Source organism: Schistocerca piceifrons, chromosome 5 (assembly GCF_021461385.2).
Source record: "Schistocerca piceifrons isolate TAMUIC-IGC-003096 chromosome 5, iqSchPice1.1, whole genome shotgun sequence".
Taxonomy (NCBI): Eukaryota; Metazoa; Arthropoda; class Insecta; order Orthoptera; family Acrididae; genus Schistocerca; species Schistocerca piceifrons.
The window spans coordinates 491,256,691-491,278,319 of record NC_060142.1 but is presented as its reverse complement, the minus strand read 5'-3'; positions in this window follow the sequence as shown (position 1 = coordinate 491,278,319).

The following is a 21,629-nucleotide window of genomic DNA, read 5'->3' as shown; positions in this document are numbered from 1 at the left end:
GACAGTGGCACGTAAAGTGCCCTCCGCCACACACCGTTGGTTGGCTTGCGGAGTATAAATGTAGATTACGCATTTTTTCAATCGAAACTGGCCGAGGAAAAACAAGTTTTACATCACTTATTGAACGCCCCTTATACGACACCGTCCACCGATCTTTGAAAGGGTGCGATAGTACGTGTTCTGAGGAGCCTGCGCCTGTGTAGAAACAAATAGACATCATCTTGAATATTTCTTGCAAAATCATGACTCAAACAAAAACAAACTAGATACTTCATACCAGTCCTTGAGGCGTACACTGATAGCAGTCCGTTTTCGGCGCTCGTCCAGTGCGATCGGCCGTAATGCAGTTGGTTTGTTGGCTGTGAGCAGCAGTGACGCTTGCAGGAACTTGGAGGAAAACTGTAAGCACAGCTCATTGCAGTATTGGCAGACATCGTACGAAGAAAGAAACTGAAAATGTGTAATCCTATTCAAGCTTGGAAATTTAAATTAGCAAAAATCGATAAATCTTCATAAAGTTAGAACAAAATTAATTTCTCTGGATACAATATGACTTGCTCTCAAATTCAGTGTACGTCAAAATCATAATTCGAGGAAATCTACGAGATAATCGTAATATACCAGAGTTTTTTCCTAGAATTCAAACACTCTACAGTTTAAATAAGTGTTCTGTGGGAAGACAAGAAGTGCTCCGTAAATGGCTCTTAATAAAATGCCGTTTGTTTAGACATTTGGACGATACTAGTTTAACGAATGTAGATTTGACACCAACCGCTGTTTGACACCACCAAACGTCATGTGTGACTGATTACCAGTAACATCAGGCGTTTCTTCCAATTGATATTCTTCACGAAAATTGCTTATGCTGTGCTGCCACCCGTAACTTCGTCCTTGCCTCTTATTAATAATGGTCGGTAGAAGTTTGAGGTCGTCATCGTCGGAACAGTTACAAATCTATCCGATCTAACAGTGTGGTTGCACGCTGTCTACCCGTCTATGTTAAACACACGTTCAGAATATCAACCCTTTTCTAGTCGTTGAGTTAACTGAGTTACAAAAGTCTGCATACAACTCATTTCATAATCATCACTAGAAATGATTACCACATTTCAACAAGAACGTCTCTGTAATGCACTTTCGCGAAACCCAGCTGATCTGTATGGAGCGGCTGTGTTGTCGGCAAAGAATGAAGATGGCGGAAAGATGTTAAACCGCACCTCCAACCCACTCAATAGCTGCTATCCCTTTGGTTTTATTTTCTCTGTTGCTAGGATTCTGCACAGCAAGGGGCTAGTTACCGCGGCAGCACGGTACTATCTACAGCATTGGTATTGCATTCTTCATATATTTGGTTAAAGTACATCAGTACGATACTTGTTAAATGTTCAGCATACCGACACCTAAACTCTGGAGGTAGTAAATCTCCAAAAAAAAAAAAACGTAATTCACGAAAAAGTACTTGTTGTTTTATTGACAAAAAATTAATCAAATCACTTAAGTCACATTGCTAAGTTGATCTTCAGTGGCTGCTTGTGATCGGTTATGTGTAGGGATTAGGCTGATAAACTCATAAGAACTAAAATAAATTAACATTGGAGTGGCAGTAATAATTTTCTTTCGTATTTTCTCTCTCATACATGGAATAGCACGAAGTATGTTCACTACATACAGTTTGCTTTAATTCATAACATGAGATGGTGGGTTCCTGCTGGTGACTTTGCTTCGTTCGGTATAATTGTGAATCTATATACTTAAAATATACTGCTCCACAATCATAGTACTGTGAATAAATGCTGTGAAATAATGAAAATTTACTATTAGTATGTCCGCCAATGCACTGTAACAAAATAGAACGTCTTCCATCCTCGGTATTAATTATTATCTTTTGCTTGTAACTGTACTGTAGAAGTCGGTAAGAATACATACCGATATGTTAGAACCAGATTTAGCAACTTGAGTTATCGTAGAAAGAAGGTTTTCACGACCGTATGATATACGTGGTGGTAAACCTTTCGGGATGTGAGGTCGTGGTCTAAGAAACTCTTCTGTTGCTCACGTTTCGTCCAGGACTGCGCTGGACATCCTCAGAGGCGCTCTTTTTAGACATTGCCTTACAGTCCTAGTGGGACGATGAATTTTATGAGCAACTTGATGGTGTAGCAACGGGTAACCCATTAGGTCCCGTGAGCGCTAATTTCTACATGGAGGAATCCGAACAATCGGCTCTGGACAAAGTAAATAAGAAACCATCTCGCTGCTACCGGTTTGTAGATGAGACATTTGTTGTTTGCTGTCATGGTAGAAAGGATTTGGACGAATTCTTTATTCATGTAAATAAAATTAATCAAAAGATCCACTTCATCATGGAAATGGAAAATGATAACAGAATATCTTTCTTGGATGTTTTAGTTATGACACAGGCCGATGGATGTTTGGAACATAAAGTTTTTCGGAAAATAACACGTACGGACAGTTATTTGCATAAAAACTCCAATCACCATCCACAAGAAAGGGAGAGGCACATTAAAAGTCCTGTCGATAGATCCGAACGGATTTACACATCAGAACACCTGGACGATGAAATAAAACATCTGAAGCAGGCTTTCGAGAAAAATGGCTATTCAGAGAAAGAGGTAAAGAGAATTTTGCGACCAAGGAACAGAATACCGAATGACAAAGATGAACCACAGCGACGGAAAAACGCAGTTTCTATCCATTTTATTAAAAAGGTAACGGATCAGATCGCTAAGATTTTACAGAAACATGACATGAGACCGGTCTTTACACCAATAAAGAAAATACGTTAGGTACTTCTGTCTTTGAAGGATAAAAGCCCTCTTCTGTCGACATGTGGTTCACAAAAAATTCCATGTACTTGTGGTAAAGTTAATGCTAGAACTACCAAAAGGAGCGTAAATACACGGCTAAGAGAGCACAAAAGTTTTTGCCGACGAGGAAAAACAGAGAAACCAGCTGTAGCAGAGCATGCTCTTCAGTCAGGAAACCACAAAGTGAAGTATTCTGAAACAGAAATTTTATCCACAACGTCAAATTATTATCCACGACTATTTAGAGAAGCCATTGAAATCTATAAAGATAATTTCAATAGGAAAGAGGAGGCAATGAAACTTAGCGACATATGGACAGTAGTTCTGCAGAATCGCTAGACACTTTCATCTTTGACAAGACACAAACGATAGTTAAGTTTTATTTCTGACAATGTTTATCTCTGCTCATCACGTGTTACTTTGACCACTCCCCCTTTCCTACAGTATTTATGTGGCTCTCGGACGTCTGACCGGTCGGTCGGCAAGACACAGCAGAGTAGCGCCTCTGAGGATATCCAGCGCAATCCTGGACGAAACTTCAGGAACATGAGAGTTTCTTGGACCAAGACCTCACATCCTGAACGGTTTACTCGCAACTTGAATTATACTCACCTACATTCGGACTCAATAAAAGGTTCAGTGCTTTAAAGTGGCTTTCTGACTTTTTTAAATAATGTGATAGGCACTAAAATCTACACTCTAAGGCCTGAGCTCATGAATATTGGAAAGAAAAGTAAATTATGGTTAACTGAAACGCATAAAATAATAGAGCAACAAATACGTCGCCGAAATTACACGTGGGACCTGCTGAACTGTTTATTGTTTGAAGTATGGCTCAGTAAATAACCCATTTATGCAGAATATTTTATCGTTGTCCGTTGCTGAGCCTTTGTTAGTGAACGTAGCCGGATATATTCTTCAAGATAAATCAGGTCAATGGTGAAAATATATATTACAGAAGTGACAAAGAAACTGGTATAGACATGCGTATTCAAACATAGAGACCTGTAAACAGGCGGAATTCGGCGCTGCGGTCGGGAACACCTATATAAGACGGTGAGCGTCTGGAGAAATTGTTAGATCTGTTACTGCTCTTACAATGGCAGGTTGTCAAGATATAAGTGAGTTTGAACGTGGTGTTGTAGTCGGCGCCAATGACGTTCAACTTGAGAGAAGTGCAACCTTTCCGCAAATTGATGTAGATACCAATGCTAAGCCATCAACAAGTGTCATTGTGCGAACTATTCAACGAAATATCATTGATATGGGCTTTTGGAGCCGAAGGTGCACTCGTGTACTCTTGCTGAGTGCGCGACACAAAGCTTTACGCCTCGCCTGGGAACGTCACCGCCAACATTGGACTGTTCATGACTGGAAACACGTTTCCTCGTCGGACGAGTCGCGTTTCAAATTGTATCGGGTGGATGGACGTTCGCGGGTATGGAGACCACCCCATGAATCCTGCAGCTGAGTTTTCACACTGGCTTGCTAATGGAAATGATCAGGCTTACATACTGAGGAAGCCATCGGCGACGCTACGAATTCGAACGTAGCATATGTTGGTATGAGTCGGTACACTTTGCATCCAGTATCTTATGTTCCCGACCGCTGCCAACATCAACGACCTAACAGAGGGGGCACTATCGTGTGTCAGTTGTGAAATAAACAGTGTAATGGGTGTGTCTGAACATTAACGTCCCTGAAACGATGGGCTTTCAAGAATTTTTTTTCTTCTATCAGTAATTTATACCGCAGCTGGTGGGGCGAGTGCAAGCCTGAATGATCTCCAGTGAAAGGCAAACATCGCAGCGTTCCTTTCTCACGTTCACTCAGCACTTTCTTTCTCCGCTTCTTACGCTCCCTTGAGGTCGATCCTCAACTTACGAGCACAATACGGCAAGTGCCATAATCCGATCACCCAGAAACTTCTCTCAGTGGAAGTGAGCTCAAACAGCAAACAAATGTCTGATTATTCATAGATGCTGTAATGTCTTCCTTATCGCGCTGTGTGGTTCTTTCGGGATACAGCAGCGAGAAATAGATGCCATTCAAAAACAGAAAATTCAGATATTAATTTATTCTACATGTAATATCAAACATTGAAAATAATATATTCAGTAGCTATGACGTTAAAACAAATATAAATACAAAGAATTTATAAATGGCGATCTGTTTATATTTATCAGGATTTCGAATACTTTTGTTTCGATTTTTCGAAGAAACAGAGGACGTGCTTGACGAGGTTTCACTTCCCGTCAAAGAGATGTTTATTTAACAAAAACAAACGTTAACACAGTGCACAAGCGTCAAGCTGTAATGATGCCACTACACTACAAATGAAACGTTGGCAGCGATTGCAGCATCAGCCACGGCAAAGATAGAACAGAAGAGGGAGAACAGTGGGAAAAGAGGGGGCGGACGTAGTCCAATATCAGTGTGCGGCTCGTTTTGGAAACGGGCCATCTACGAAGGATGACTCCTTTCCAGAATGAATGCTACGTTTCTTCTAGACCACTACAACCTGCGGCGCTGAACCGATGCTCAGAGAACCCGAATCCGACAAAAAAGCATTTCGTGAAACAAATCGAGGTGACCCCTTTTCAGAATGACCGATTCATATATTCCTTCCACCTTTCAGTTTTCATAATTAGTTCTGTTTTGCCCTCTAAGGTCTTAACATTTACACAGATTCTTAGCAATTCACTTTAATTTTCCTGCAGGCGGCATCTATCTTCCTCATGTCCTGCATACCTTTAAAGATTCGCATTTCTCCTACAGCCATTCTTGCTTAGTCATTTTGAGTCTTTTATCACTCTCATTTTTAAGTTACCTCTCTCCCCTATTGACTGCTTCATTTACTACATTTTCATATTTTCTCTTTCTTCAGTTAATTCAATATCTTGTAAGTTATCCAGGAACTTCCACTGGTCCTTGTACTTTGGCTTATTTGATTCTCTGCTGCATTCATTACCTCATCTCTCAAAGTTACTACTGGAAATCCTTAGATAACACATGAGATATTGTATTTAAATGATAAAAGGAGGAAATTTAAAAATGCAGCCAATGATGTAGGTGAAAGGTAATACAAACGATTAAAAATACGATTCACAGGAAGTGCAAAATTGCTAAGCAGGATTCGCCAGAGGAAAAATGTAAGGATGTAGAAGCGTATTTCGCTTGAGGAAAGATTGATAACGCCCACAGGAAAATTAAAGAGGCCTTTGGTGAAAGGAAAAGCATCTATATGAATACCAAAACCTCAGATGGTAAACCAGTCGCAAGCAAAGAAGGGAAAGCTGATAGGTGGAAGGAGCATATGGGGTACCTATACAGGGGAGATGTACGCAGTGTTATAGAAATGGAAGTGGACTTAGATGAAGAAGATGAGATGGGAGATATGACACTACGAGAGGAATTGGACAAAGCTCTGAAAGATCTAAGTCGAAAGACGGCCCCGGGGATGGACGATGTTCCATCAGAACTGCTGACAGTCTTGGAAGATCCAGCCATGACAAAACTCTTGCACCTGTTGTGCAAGATGTATGGGACAGGCGAAATACCTTCAGATTTCAAGAAGACTGTAGTAATTCCAGTTCCAAGGAAATCAGTTGCTAACAGGTGTGAGGATTACCGAAATGTCTGTTTCATAAGTTATTGCTGCAAAATGCTAACATGAATTCTTTACATAACAATTGAGAAACTACGATATGAAGTTTTCCCGGCGTATTTCCAACTTGAAAAGTTCTCGGGTATCCGACCGGGTAGCGTCGCAATTTCTCCAGAGTATTTCGGCAGACGTACACGCTGCCATCTTCAGGTGGTTCCTGACGAGTGCTGTGCTGTTCCTCTCGGCACCCTGTATATACTACCCTCCACCATTCCTCTCCTGGTGTCTTCGGTGCGGCCGGCGCGGCGGCTACTGGAGGTGGTGGGTGAAGCGGCGCCTGGGTCTGAACTGGGGTCTGCAGTCTCCCTGCTGCCTCCGTTGGGGGCGGTCCTCGATCTCTGGGACCGCATCTTTCTCTCCAGGCTGAGTGCAGGGTTCCAAGCCTGACTAAGTTGAAGGCCGCTGTCTTTACTAATTAGATCGTCCTGTAGTCGGATTTCGATGGCCTCTTTAGTATCGCAGTCTCAGAAGTAGGAGGATTGACAGAGCATTTTTGTTATTTCATAGTCCATAGTATGACCAGTCTGTATACAATGGTCAGCCATGACTGATTTAGTAGGCTGGCGTAATTCGGTATGGCGCTTGTGTTCGCGGCACCTCTCTTCTACAGTGAGGACTGTCTCCCCAATATGTGATTTTCCACACTGACAGGGAATTTGATAAACGCCTGGTTTTCGAAGGCCTAGGTCACCTATCACCAGTCCTATGTGGTTGCATCTAAATTACAACTTTCTGTATCTTTGACGCATGCAACCGACTCTAGCACGGGCGGGTCCATGGTTCCTGGGGGGCATCCAGAAATACTTATTAGTAATAGTGCACGATCGGTAGCTCTGGAAGATATTTATTTACAGTTGATAGTAACATCAACCGAAATTGTATGATTGTAAACTTACTAGTTTATATCAAAAGACTAACAAACAGGGAAGACACAACAAACCAGTCACCCCTTGAGACAAACAGAAATAAATTACCTATTAAAATGACAACAGACGCAGATGACAAGGCAGGGAAAGAAATTTAAAGTGCTCACAGAAGTGTAAATGAAAAAATAACAAGCTGTTAATGGGATATGAACACGAAACACATCAGCAAAACACTGTAGTAGCGCACTGTGAATATACATATAATAGAGAAAGCTAGCAAGGGTCGAGGAAGGAGAAGAGGGAGGCGAGGAGTAACAACCTCGTTAACAAAGCTCGGTCCATCTAGCTCCGTATGGTAGTACGCTGTGAGGGACCCTGATTATGGCTGCTGGTGAAACCTGGCCAACAGTTTCGAAGGCAAAAGAGGGAGTCCCATTTAATTCCCGACGGTGGAAAGCCCTGAAGAGCCTAGTGCATTGAACGTCGAACAAAAAAATCAAATTTCGGACTAACAATCCAATCTTGTCTTGAAATCTAGTATCTAATTCCTTAATTTGTATGTAATACAATTTCAATTGCAGTATGGAAAGTCCGCAGAATGAGTGCACTACCACATGTGGTAACTCAAGAGAGAAATCCACCACTGCGCCACACAGTGGTGGATTCTGGAGAGTCCCAACAACTGCAATCAAAAGGCTGAATCGGAGCAACCTTGGAACCAGTCCAAAATGAAATTAAAAAAGAAATTCTTTCTAGGTACTTTAAATGTAAGTTCTCTACTCAAGACTGGCAGAAAAAGAGATACTTTTAGAGAAAAACAAAATTCGAAGTGTAGCAGTTCAAGAAATAAGGTTCCTGGATGAAAATGTAGTAGATGCTTGTAACAACCGAATCTTCAAAGGCAAACCAGCAATCAAAATTATGACTCAGATGCCATTATTACGTGCAGCTTTCTGTGTTCATAAAAGTATGATAGGAAATCAATGGAATTTATATCCACCTGAAAGCAAATATATTTCCTATCAATTAAATGTAAAAACAAGATGTACATACTTGTTAATTGCCATGCACCAATAAATGAAGACAACAGGAAAAATCGACAAGAAACAGAGGAATTCTGGGATGTTTTAGAAACTGAGGTATCTAAAATTACAAGGATAAACACCGTATTACTACTACGCTTCTTCAGTGCACGAACAGACAGAGAAAAAAAATTAGAAATGTAGTAGGACAATACCCAGTACACATAAGAACAAACGCAAATGGTGTGAAGCTAATCAATTGGTATCGAAAGTCTCACGTGAAACTAATGTAACCTTCATTAGGAAACTTCCAAGAAATACTACAACGTGGATATCTCCCAACCCAATGTTTGGAGAATTTTAGTTAGATCATATGGCTATTTCACAAAAGAGTACAATGGAAACTATGAATGTGAAAGCAATAAGCAATGGTGAATTTTATTCTGATCATTACCTCTCTAAAATTAAAGAACAAATAAAGTCGCAAAGATTAATGAAATTGATTTCAAAAAAGCATATGATTCGATTGATAGAGAATCTCTGTTATCAGTCCTGGAAGAAATGGGTTTGGGTAAGAAAACAACTAATATTATAAAAGCGACCCTTACAAAACATTTTCGAAAGTTAAATTTATGGGCGAACTATCGGAACCCTTTGAAATAAAAACGGGAGTGCGACAGGGCGATGGGCTCTCACCGTTGCTGTTCAATTGTGCGCTTGAGAAAGTAGTCAGAGAATGGAACACGAATATGAAGAGTGGTATAAGACTGGGTTGCAAAAAGAAGATCCTTAAAGTAAATTGCATTAGAAAAATGGAAATGCTCAAATAAAATTGAAGATTATGATCAGTTTAAGGAGCAAAGAAAGGGAAACAGCCAGGTGAATCAAAAATACCAAAATAGCCTTAGGAAAGGAGGAGATTTTGGAAATAGACAAAAACTTTGTAAAAAATAATACTTGTGACTTTTATCAAACTTTTGGGAACAATGTAAAGGGGTACCAAACTCCAAAATGTTTGTTTCAAATATGAACACGACGGAATTGGTTTAAGCAATACTGAAAATTGTGAAATACTAACAAGATATTTTCACCAACTTCTGAACTGTCCTGAGCCGGCCACGGTGGCCAAGCTGTTCTAGGCGCTTAAGTCCGGAACCTTGTGGGTGCTTTGGTCGCAGGTTCGAATCCTGCCTCGGGTATGGATGTGTGTACTGTCCTTAGGTTTAAGTACTTGTAACTCTAGGGGACTGATGACCTTAGATGTTAAGTCCCAAAGTGCTTAGAGCCATTTGAACCAATTTTTTTAACTGTTCTGAACCAAGTCATAAAATGTAATTCTGAGAAACCAATGAAAATTTAGAAGAACATTTACCACCAATCGTAGAAGAAATTGAAGAAGTAATTGAAACCCTCAGAAACAACAAAGCTAATGTAGAAGATTTTATTACAGATGAACTTTTGAAGTGGTTCTTGCTAAAGCAAATGAGGTAAATTTACTCTTTGAAGGAATCTGGAAAACTGAAAAATTCTAGAGGAATGGAAAGTTGCCTTCATACATACAATCCACAAAAAGGTAACAAATAGGTTGTAAACAACTACAGGATAATATCTCGTTACTGCCATTAACATATAAAGTATTTTCCAAGACTTTTCAAGCAGACTAGAAACAACAACTGACAGTCATTTAGGTAAATATCAAGGTGGTTGGAGTAAGAGAAGGTCAGGCTCAGAACAAATATTTAATCTCAAGTCAGTAATTCGCTACAGGAAATTGTAGTTATGTTTGTGGATTTCAAAAAGGCTTTTGATTCTGGTGACAGGGAAATTATAGATTAAATAATTCCAGAATTTGTCCTTAATGACAGCTTATCTCCAATTCTTTTTAATGGTGTCTTAGAGGAAACAGTGACAATTTGGAACGAAAAACTTATTGAACTCGACGTTTCACCGATGATGTTAGGAAGAGGAATGAAAAACATCGAAGCCAACTGACTTGCATTTGCAGATTATTTTGCTATTCTTTCCAAAGAGATGGCATCAGCTATAACACAAATAAATCTCCTGGAATAAACAGTAAGCAGAATTGTCTTTAAAATCTCTGCAGGAAAACAGAAAATTTCGAACAAACGTTTAGGATGGTCCAAAATTCCCGAAAACAGGAAATAGAGAGGGCCAAAGAGAGAGGGCAAAAAATTTAAACATCTAGAGGACATAATCCAAGGAAATACTTTTAAAAACACTGCAATAGAGGAAAGGTATCATAAAGTGAGGAGAGCATATGGTATCACCCCAAGACCTGTACAATAAGAAGTGCCTGTCGAAAATGTAAAATAAGGCGTAACAACACAGCAGTGAAGGCAGAATGCCTATATGCAAGCGAATGCCTGGCATTAAGCTATAATTTAGATAATTTACAAGTGCTAGAAAGGTGAATTATTAGGAAAATATTAGGATCACAAAACACAGTAGAAGATTGGATAATACGAAGTAATGCTGAGATATGCCTAAATATAGAAAATTTTTCAAATGCAATAGGAAAAGATGGCTGTTGTTTTTAAGACATTTATTTTGAAAGCAAGACAGTAGATTAACTAATAAGATTTTCAAATCTTTATGGGTTAAGAAGTCCATAAAAAACTGTGACAACTAAGTAAAATGAATTTAGAAAGAACAAAAGAGAGTAAACAACAGGGAAAACTTTCAGAAAAAGGTACTGAAATTGGGAGGATTCCAAGGCAGAGTATCTAAAAGGACTGCTTCAAAATGGTCTGAAGACAGAAAGAAGAAAAACAGTGAGCAGATGAAAGAGTACTGTAAGAAAAGCAAAGAACAAAGAATGGAGAACTGAAATTGGAACGTGTCCTCAGATGGCCTATTCGCAGAAAAAGAGAGAAAGAGAGAGAGAGAAAAGTACAAACAAAAATACCCATCCTCAGGCACATATATACATTCCAATTTCAGTGCTTCATTCTTTGTTCTTTCCTTTTCTTCCAGCACGCTGTCATTTCCTCACTATGTTTCTTCTTTCAGTCTGGGCCTTTAGTCATACTTTTTCTTTTTTATTTAGGGTATGGTGCAGTCCATTATATGAATTAATCACATGTAACTGATCTACAATACAGACATTAAGTATGTATATGAAACATACAGGTCATATTGAGAAAATAATGAACCTAAAAATACATAAAAATATATAAATTCACATAATACACGGGAACTACAGCCGAATGTCCATATTGCTGACATATTCCATCACCTTTTCGGCAGTATGCAGAAATTCGGAGCAGTCGCCAGTGAAGGCTGCCAATAACTAGTCGCGTTTTTTACGGTTTGCCTAGCAGCTGTATCGTCGCACTTGGGAGAAGCAATTTTTCTCATCTGTACAGCGAGTCAGCATATCTACCTTAGTTTGTTTGTTATCTATTTAGGGCAGACTAACTTTTGGTAGTGTCGGGTGGGGTGGTGGTTAGGCAAGGTATATTATGAAAGCCAGGGAGCACCAGTTTGCTTCAGCGTTCTTTCCAGCGATCAGCTAGGTGAAACAACTTTTAAAAGATTTTTGCGCTCTTTAAATGGTGAATGTCTAGAGTGTCGCCTGTATCTCTCACTGTCGCTGATATCTTGACAGATTTGTAGAAGAGGAATATTTTTGATCTTTTTGACTTATATATTGAATGATTTCGCTCGTCGCCAATGGGGAGGAGCTACACTGCTTAGCGCGGTCAACCAGTAAGCCAGCAGGTTGAGGTTGCCTTTATTGCGTCTGTGATAGGACGCACCGTTTGATTAACTGGACATCGATGTGACTAGTGTGATTACTATTGAACCAAACCGAAGAACAATATTCTGCTAGCGGATACACTATACCTAAAGCTGATGTCCGTTGCGTGACGCCTGATGACCCCTCCCCCCCCCCCTCCAATCCCATGAAAACCTGAAACTTCCTGCAAGATGTTGTTGAGTAATCTGAATTTGGCAGCAGTGTGTGACTGACGATTCTTGAAGCTCAGTGATATATTCAGGGTGACACATAGATATTTTGGTTTTAGATTGTGGGACAGTAGTTTGTGCTCCAACTAAATACTGAGTTCTCTGTTGGTCAACTTCTTGTTGAGGTGGAATGCACAGACTTCTGTCTTTGTGGCACCAGCTTGAGATGTCCAATGGCAAAAGTACTTTCCAATAACTTTTATGTATTTCGTCAAGATGCCCTCAGTGGTCTCTCTTTTACAAATTACTACCAGGTCCTAATCGTCGGCATATTCAAACTGCCATGAGGTGGTGTCGAGCATATCAGCTACATCACGACTGAGTAACAGAGAAACCAGAACAGATCAATACAGGAGGCCATCTGCTCACTTTAGTACCCATTATCACTTAGAAGCGTTCATTAGAAAGCATGTCACTGACCAGGATGATAGCAGTTTTGCAGGGGATCATTTTCGTGAGTTTTAACATCTTACGATGTTTCCAGAATGAGATTTTCACTCTGCTGATACGAAAATTCCTGGCACATTAAAACTGTGTGCCGGACCGAGAGTCGCACTCGGGACCTTTGCCTTTTGCGGGCAAGTGCGCGAGTTCTAGTCTTGGTCCGGCACACTGTTTCAATCTGCCAGGAAGTTTCATCTTACGATGTCTCCAACTTCTTTAAAGTCGACAAACACAGCTACTGTTCTCAGCTGTTTTTCGTAATCTGCTTCAAGGACCGTTGCTACTGACAAAACTCCATTCGAGGAGCTTTGATGACGGCGAAATCTTGCCTGTTCTTTGGTATATTTTTCAGTATCTCAATGGTGATTCTGTTATAAAGTAATCTTTCCAGTAGTTTGTACATCACGCTGAGCAATGCAATTGGTCAATAGTAGTCCGAGGGATCATTTGTTTCTCCTGGTTTTAATACGCTCTTAGCTCTTTTGAGTTGATGGGGGACATTGCTTATATGCAGGACGTCGGTGATAAACCTGAGAAATCACTTTCTTATTTAGTTACCAAAATTCGGTATGAGGAGGAATTTCAAAAGCGCTGACAGCCAGGCGTTCTCTGTTAACTTAGACAAATACGTGGGATGGATACCACCAACAAATAGGGACCTCCTAAGAATTACTGAGGTTGGTATCAGTAAAGAGAAAAAGGTTATTCCTAGAAGTCACCGTAAGAGAAACATCCCCAGCTGATCTGTCGATCGCAAGAACTTGTGCGAGGATTTGCAACCAAGCGCAGGTTGCGAAATAGCAGACGAATTACTTCGCAACGTTGATATCGTGAGACGCGAAAGTGGATTGACATCTTTAAACTGGTTTTTAAAGAGTCAACCGGAAAAGCTTGGTCCTTACTGAGGAAACTAGGGGGTGACAGCCTACTGCAATGGATATCAGACTATGTCGCAAAATCAAATAGCTAATCATATTGTGTCAACCTCAAGAGCTCCGGAAGATCGAAGGCGTTCAATGAAGGATAAAAAAGAGCTCAAGATCTTTAAAGCAGTCTGCAACACAGGAACCAACTACGCGGTCACTTTCAGTGTGACAAAAATCACAGTAGTTCTTCAGGAAATGAAATTAGGAAAAGCCTCTGCAACAGTCAGTTCTATAACTACATCTACATGGATACTCTGCAAATCAAATTTAAGTGCCTGGGAGAGGGTTCATCGAACCACCTTCGCAATTCTCTATTTTCCAATCTCGTATAGCGCGCTGAAAGAATAAACACCCATATCTTTCTGTACGAGCTCTGATTTCCCTTATTTTATCGTGGTGATAGTTCCGCCCTATGTAGGTCGGTGTCAAGAAAATATTTTCGCATTCGGAGGAGAAAGTTGGTGATTGGAATTTCGTGAAAAGATTCCGTCGCAACGAAAAACGCCTTTCTTTTAATGATATCCAGCCCAAATCCCGTATCATTTCTGTGACCTGCTCTCCCATATTTCGCGATAATACAAAACGTGCTGCCTTTTTTTGAACTTTTTCGATGTACTCCGTCAGTCCTACCTGGTAAGGATCCCACACCGCGCAGCAGAATTCTAAAAGAGGACGGACATGCGTAGTGTAAGCAGTCTCTTTAGTAGGTCTGTTACATTTTCTAAGTGTGCTGCCAACAAAACGCAGCGTTTGGTTAGCCTTCCCCACAACAATTTCTATGTGTTCTTTCCAATTTAAGTTGTTCGTAATTGTAATATCTAGGTATTTAGTTGAATTTACGGCTTTTAGATTAGACTGTTTAACCGTGTAACCGAAGTTTAACGAGTTCCTTTTAGTACTCATGTGTATGACCTCACAGTTTTCTTTATTTAGGGTCAACTGCCACTTTTCCCACCATTCAGATATTTTTTCTAAATCGTTTTGAAGTTTGTTTTGATCTACTGATAACTTCATTAGTCGATAAACGACAGCGTCATCTGCAAACAACTGAAGACGGCTGCTCAGATTGTCTCCCTAACCGTTTATATAGATAAGGAACAGCAAAGGGCCTATAACACTACCTTGGGGAACGCCTGAAATCACTTCTGTTTTACTCGATGACTTTCCGTCAATTACTACGAACAGAAAATCGCAAATCCAAACTGAGACGATATTCCATAAGCACGTAATTTTACTACGAGCCGCTTGTGTGGTACAGTGTCAAAAGCCTTTCGGAAATCCAGGATTTCGGAATCAAACTGAAATCCCTTGTCAATAGCACTCAGGACTTCATGTGAATAAAGAGATAGCTGTGTTTCACAGGAACGATGTTTTCTAAACCCATGTTCACTGTGTCTCAATAGACCGTTTCCTTCGAGGTAATTCATAATGTTCAAACAAAGTATACGTTCTAAAATCCTGCTGCATATCTACGTTAACGATATGGGCCTGTAATTTAGTGGATTACTCCTACTACCTTTCTTGAATAAATTGCGAAAATTAGTTTTTGTAAGAGGTTGGCGTGACAAGGCCTCCTGCGAAACATTTCTAAATGCCATGTCTGAGAACTACCTGGAACAGACTCTTCGGTAGCCGACTTGTGATTGAAATATTTTGGATCTAATAGCAACAAAGAGAACTGATCCCTTTCAGGATGTCCACAAGCAATTTGGTATCAGTCACCATAACGCAGCTTCATCATGAGCAACTAACCAGTCGGTAAAGAAACTGTAGTGCCTTATCTCGGTAAGAAACACTAAACAGTTTAGGATTGGAGAGTAGCATGGAATAATCTGTATCGTTCAGTCAGGGGGTTTTTCTTCACAGTCACGGATGTTATTGAATTTAGCATGTGTTGAAATTCAGGAGTAAGTAAGAAAAACGTATTTTTTTGTTATCTCCAAAAAAATTTCTGCTCCGAGATACAGGCCTCCTAAAATGACACTGCGAATACCATTTTGAAGAAGCGGATTTCGGAAAATTTTTTAAAATGCTATAATTCTGTAACAGTTCTAGATATCTTTTTAGTTTTTTATTTGAAAGGAAATTGCTTTATTATTACAATGGTATCCTCCGTTTGGACATATCTGTCACAGTTCTTTTACTGTCATCTTTTGAATTATTTTATAATTTACAGAAAAAATTTTTCTTTCAAAAATGCCAATCCAGAAAAGTTTGATTTCTTTTCTGTTGATTAGTACCATGTAGTACTATATTCTCTATAAAGGAGAGCTTCCACTTTTAAGTTGGACAAGTTTTATTTTCAAAAAAATTATTTTTTGTAACTTTCAAGGGTAATGTAAGTCTTCAATAAAGTTTTTTTCTGACTAATTTCGTTGTTACAATAGTTCTATTGCCTTTGTTGCAGTTATGTCTTTTCACTTTCATTGTTGCAGATATTTCATACACTTTGTTGTAGTTTCTTGTCAGTCTCTTTGTCGTGGTTGTTCATTGCCGGTTTCTGTATTGTAGTTGTTCAGTGCTAATTCGTTTACTGAAGACACTACTAAGAAATCTGCGATGGTCCAGTGGGTTCTTTGTTTTACTGAGAAATTTGCCAGTTGACAATTGCAGTGTATTTTCTAAAAAGGACTGTTTGAAATGTCTTCTGACTGGGGCCACAGGAGAGTGAAGTGTGCTGATTATTTACATTTCCATCAAAGAGTGATAAACAATACAAACAAAAACAGACTTTCTTCAAGTTGGATATAAGTGTTCTCATCTGAAGACTCTGTTTGAAAGAGAAGATGTTTCCTGTGACGACTTTTTGTATTCCAAATGTTTTGACAGAATAACAACAATGATAGTATCTGAACAAGGTGAAGCCTTCCATGGTGCAGATGATGCAGATTTTGCATAAATGGAGAAAGAATTAAATACCCTGAATCAGTCAACTTCTGAGAACGGTGTTAGTCCTGTTAAGAAACCGTGGTCAGTGAAGTCGAGTCATAAGCTCCATGTGTCAAGAAAGGACAGAGAAATTACTAAAGCTATGGATGAACACGCTACAGCAAAACTGACCACACTCTTCAAAGTACAAATTCTGTCTTTATAAGAGAATGAACCAAAAGCACTCTTGCACCCCTTGCAAAGAATTTTCCACAAATATCAGTTCAGCTGCTGAATATTGTGGATCCCACAGTGAAAACGTGCAAGTTTTAACTATTATTCCAGAGACATTTTCAAAGAAAATAATTTTGAACCACGTTCCATCACTCTCAAAGTACGTGGTAGAGAAATGAAGAAAAGTGAGGTCTATAAAAGGAGTCTTTGGAAGACCTGATTCCTATTATGGTCATCCTGTAGAAGCAGCTCAAGTATCAAAAAGCGTAGTAGTTTTATCTGGAAGATAAATGGGGCTGTTCTCTCCAGAGTTCCAACAAAAAAGACACTGTAACTGTATCAGCTTAAGGTCAAAAAGTTGTGAAAGTGAAGAGGTACATGACTGGCAGATTAAAGAAAATTTTGCAATTTATAAGAGCAACTATACAACTTCACATGTTGGAAGACAAAATTTTGTGCTGTAGGACCTAAGTGGGTGGTTCCACATCCACCTAGAGCTCTCTGTTTATGTGAGTACTGTGCAAATTTTAGACTTTGTTTGGTTACTTTGAAGAACTTACTGGAGCACGTGACATGTGACACCTTGGTTGGGCGTGTGAAGTCATCAGTAATCTGTGACGTAAAGCGAGAAACTTGTTTGTTTCAAGAATGTGGTGACTGTCCTGGAAAGGAGGACTGTCTTTACAGACACTTGGCCTGGAAGACGTAGCAGATAACTCTGCAAAAATTACATATGTGACATGGGAGGAAAATAAACTAATTAAGAAAACTGTTGCCTTTGATAGTTTCATTAATAAACTTGGTAAATAATGAGCGAAAGAAGTAACACACCAGCATCTGAAGAAATTGCAACAACAACACATCGCAAAAGTGAAAGGATGTGTACAGTCTGAAGAACTATGTTTAGTGCTTCACTGTGATTTTGCTGAGAACTGGTCTGTAATTCTTCCACAAGAAGAACAAGGGTATCATTGGAGTAATGACCAAGTTTGAATTTTTACAGGAGTCACGTTTTCAAAAGAAGACCATAAGTGTTACAGCTATAAGTGAACATGACTCAGCACATACTTTGCTAGCAATAAGCAAAATTCTTCAACTGCAGACGGGTACAGAGAAGATTATTATTATTTCTGGCGGTGTTCCTAGTCATTTTAAAAATCTATAGCAGTTATTTAAATTGAGCAAGTCACTTGTGCCAGCTGACTGGGTATACAGTACTACTGGTCACCGGAAGGGGCCTTGTAATGGTGCAGGAGGCCTGCTGAATCACCATACTACAAATTACAATCTTCCCAGATCAGATACAGCTGCGATATAGAATGCTGAGTATTTTACGAGTGTCGTGAAAGCTTACACATCCACAACCCTCATTCTATTGTCTAAAGGTGAAATTGAAGATTTCCGTGAGCAGAAGAAAGAAGAATAGTTCAAACAAACTACTCCTGTGAAAGGAATTCAGAAGACACATTTTTGGACTCAAAGTGATTGGCGAACTTATGTTGCACACACTTTATAGAGAAAGAAAGAAGAGATTTCGTTCGTTCGGCCAACACCTCAGAAACAGCAGGATAATATTCAGATTCACAACCTGAGATGGGGGATGTTTGCGGCGTGTGTGTGTGACTGTGACTGGTAGTTTGCAGAGATTATAGACACATGTTATGAGTTAAACGAAACTGTAGTGAACTTCATGCTACCACATAGACCAACTGCTGGATACGGGTTTCCAGCTGAAGGACAGAAACAACGCCATCAATGCTTACATCATGTTCACAATGTTTTGAAGATTGTAAGTGCTCCAGTTCCTATTGGTTCAATGGGAAGGTATCACTCTATATCAAAGGAATATACTGATGCAGTGGAACGCATTTTTAGTTCATTGACGCGCTAATTTCAGTACAAAACAGAGTACACAGAGGTTGTATAAATTGAAACCCTTAAGTTCTTGGACCTTTCACATACGTTTTGGAACCATTTGAAATGCCTGAAAAATAAGTCTCTTATTCATCTTTCAAAACTAGTAAAACAGGTTTTATGTAGGGTAAAATTTTCAATTGTTTATAAAACCTGTTCAACCTGAAAGTGGAAGCTCTCCTTTTCAGGGAATGTAGAATAGTTTCGTACTAATCAACAGAAGAAATCAAAATTTTATCGATTGGCATACTTGAAAAAAATATTTCCCAAAATTATAAAAAAATTCAGAACTCCATAGTAAGAGAACTTTGACCGATAAGTACAAAAGGAGGATTTCTTTGTAATCATAAAGCAATTATCTTTAAAAAAAGCCAACAAAATATCTAGAACTGTTCCGGAGGTACAGCATTTTCAAATTTACCCAAAATTCACATCTTCAAAATGGTATAAGCAGTGTCATTTTTGGAGGGCTGTATCTCGGAGCAAAACTTTTTTGGAGACACAAAAAATACGTGTTCCTTACTTAGTCCTTCATTTTAACATATGCTAAATTCAATAACATCCGAGACCAAGAAGCTAAGATTTTTTCCAAGCCTGCCTGAATTGGTATGGAGTATGCCATATAGAAATACTCTGGCATGTTTCGAAGACTAGTTGACCGCGAGGTTAAGATATATATATATACAGGGTGAGTCACCTAACGTTACCGCTGGATATATTTCGTAAACCACATCAAATACTGACGAACCGATTCCACAGACCGAACGTGCGGAGAGGGGCTAGTGTAATTGTTTAATACAAACCATACAAAAATGCACGGAAGTATGTTTTTTAACACAAACCTACATTTTTTTTAAAAATGGAACCACGTTAGTTTTGTTAGCACATCTGAACATATAAACAAATACGTAATCAGTGCCGTTTGTTGCATTGTAAAATGTTAATTACATCCGGAGATATTGTAATCCAAAGTTGACGCTTGAGTACCACTCCTCCGCTGTCCGATCGTGTGTATCGGAGAGCACCGAATTATGTAGGGATCCAAAGGGAACGGTGATGGACCTTAAGTACAGAAGAGATTGGAACAGCACATTACGTCCACATACTAACACCTTTTTATTGGTCTTTTTCACTGACGCGCATGTACATTACCATGAGGGGTGAGGTAAACGTACACACGTGGTTTCCGTTTTCAATTGCGAAGTGGAATAGAGTGTGGCCCACTGGAAACGCGTCGACGTATGTGGTATCAGCATGATGGTGCACCTGCACATTCCGCTATTAACACTAGGCTGACCCTTGACAGGATGTTCGACGGGCGTTTCATAGGACGTGGAGGACGCATAAATTGGCCAGCCCGTTCTCCTAATCTTACACCTCTGGACTTCTTTCTGTGGAGTACGTTGAAGGAGAATGTGTACCGTGATGTACCTACAACCCCAGAGGATATGAAACAACGTATTGTGGCAGCCTGTGGCGATATTACACCAGATGTACTGCGGCGTGTTCGACATTCATTACGCCAGAGATTGCAATTGTGTGCAGCAAATAATGGCCACCACATTGAACATCTATTGGCCTGACATGTCGGGACACACTCTATTCCACTCCGTAATTGAAAACGGAAACCACGTGTGTACGTGTACCTCACCCCTCATGGTAATGTACATGTGCGTCAGTGGAAAAGACCAATAAAAAGGTGTTAACATGTGGACGTAATGTGCTGTTCCAGTCTCTTCTGTACCTAAGGTCCATCACCGTTCCCTTTGGACCCCTACGCAATTCGGTGCTCTCCGATACACACGATCGAACAGCGGAGGAGTGGTACTCAAGCGTCAACTTTAGGTTACAATATCTCCGGATGTAATTAATATTTTACAATGCAACAAACGGCACTGATTACGTATTTGTTTATATGTTCAGAAGTGCTAACAAAACTAACGTGGTTTCATTTAAAAAAAACGTAGGTTTGTGTTAAAAAACATACTTCCGTGCATTTTTGTATGGTTTGTATTAACCAATTACACTAGCCCCTCTCCTCACGTTCGGTCGGTGGAATCGATTCGTCAGTATTTGATGTGGTTTACGAAATATATCCAGCGGTAATGTTAGGTGACTCACCCTGTATATACCTAGTAGAACATTTCATGATGGGTGGGACACCCCACGGTATACAGTCATTGTAAAGAAACTTCTAAAGCAACAGAGACAACTATGTAGTAGGTGTAAAGCAAAGCACAGGGATATAGGTACGGAGATACTGATTGCAATGCTTTTTGCTGTCAAGAGGACAATGCGTGAAGCCGTCAACAGTTAGTGTACCTGAATATTACTATTGAAGGATCTCGCACAAAACGGAGAGTAAAAGTGGTGATATGTAATGGCTGCTAGTGGTACCAAGGTTGGTGTCCAGACACTAAATGAAGAGGCAGGAAGTAAAATTGAAAGTATGAAACCAAGCAGCAGAAACGCAGATCACCTTTTTTAAATGTTCCTTTGTAAAAATAAAATCCAGAGTTTTGCCACAGTTTAATTCTCACAGCACTACCAAGATTAGTGATACAGATATTAGTGTCGATATTGTTGAGAAACAGCTGAACTCGCTAAAATTGTACAAGGTTCGAAAGCAGCAAGGATACCGAATTTACGGCTGAGCTACTCCCTATAATTAGTCTACCGTAGATCCCTCGAACGAAAGACAGTGACCAGCACTTGAAGAAGTCACACTTGTCTACAAGAAGGGCAGCAAAAGTGATCCACAAAATTGTCATCCAGTATCCTTGACAACCCATTCTTGTAGAATGTTATATTTTGAACATAAACGTAATACATCAGAAGCAGAATGACCACCATGCCAGCCAGCACGGATT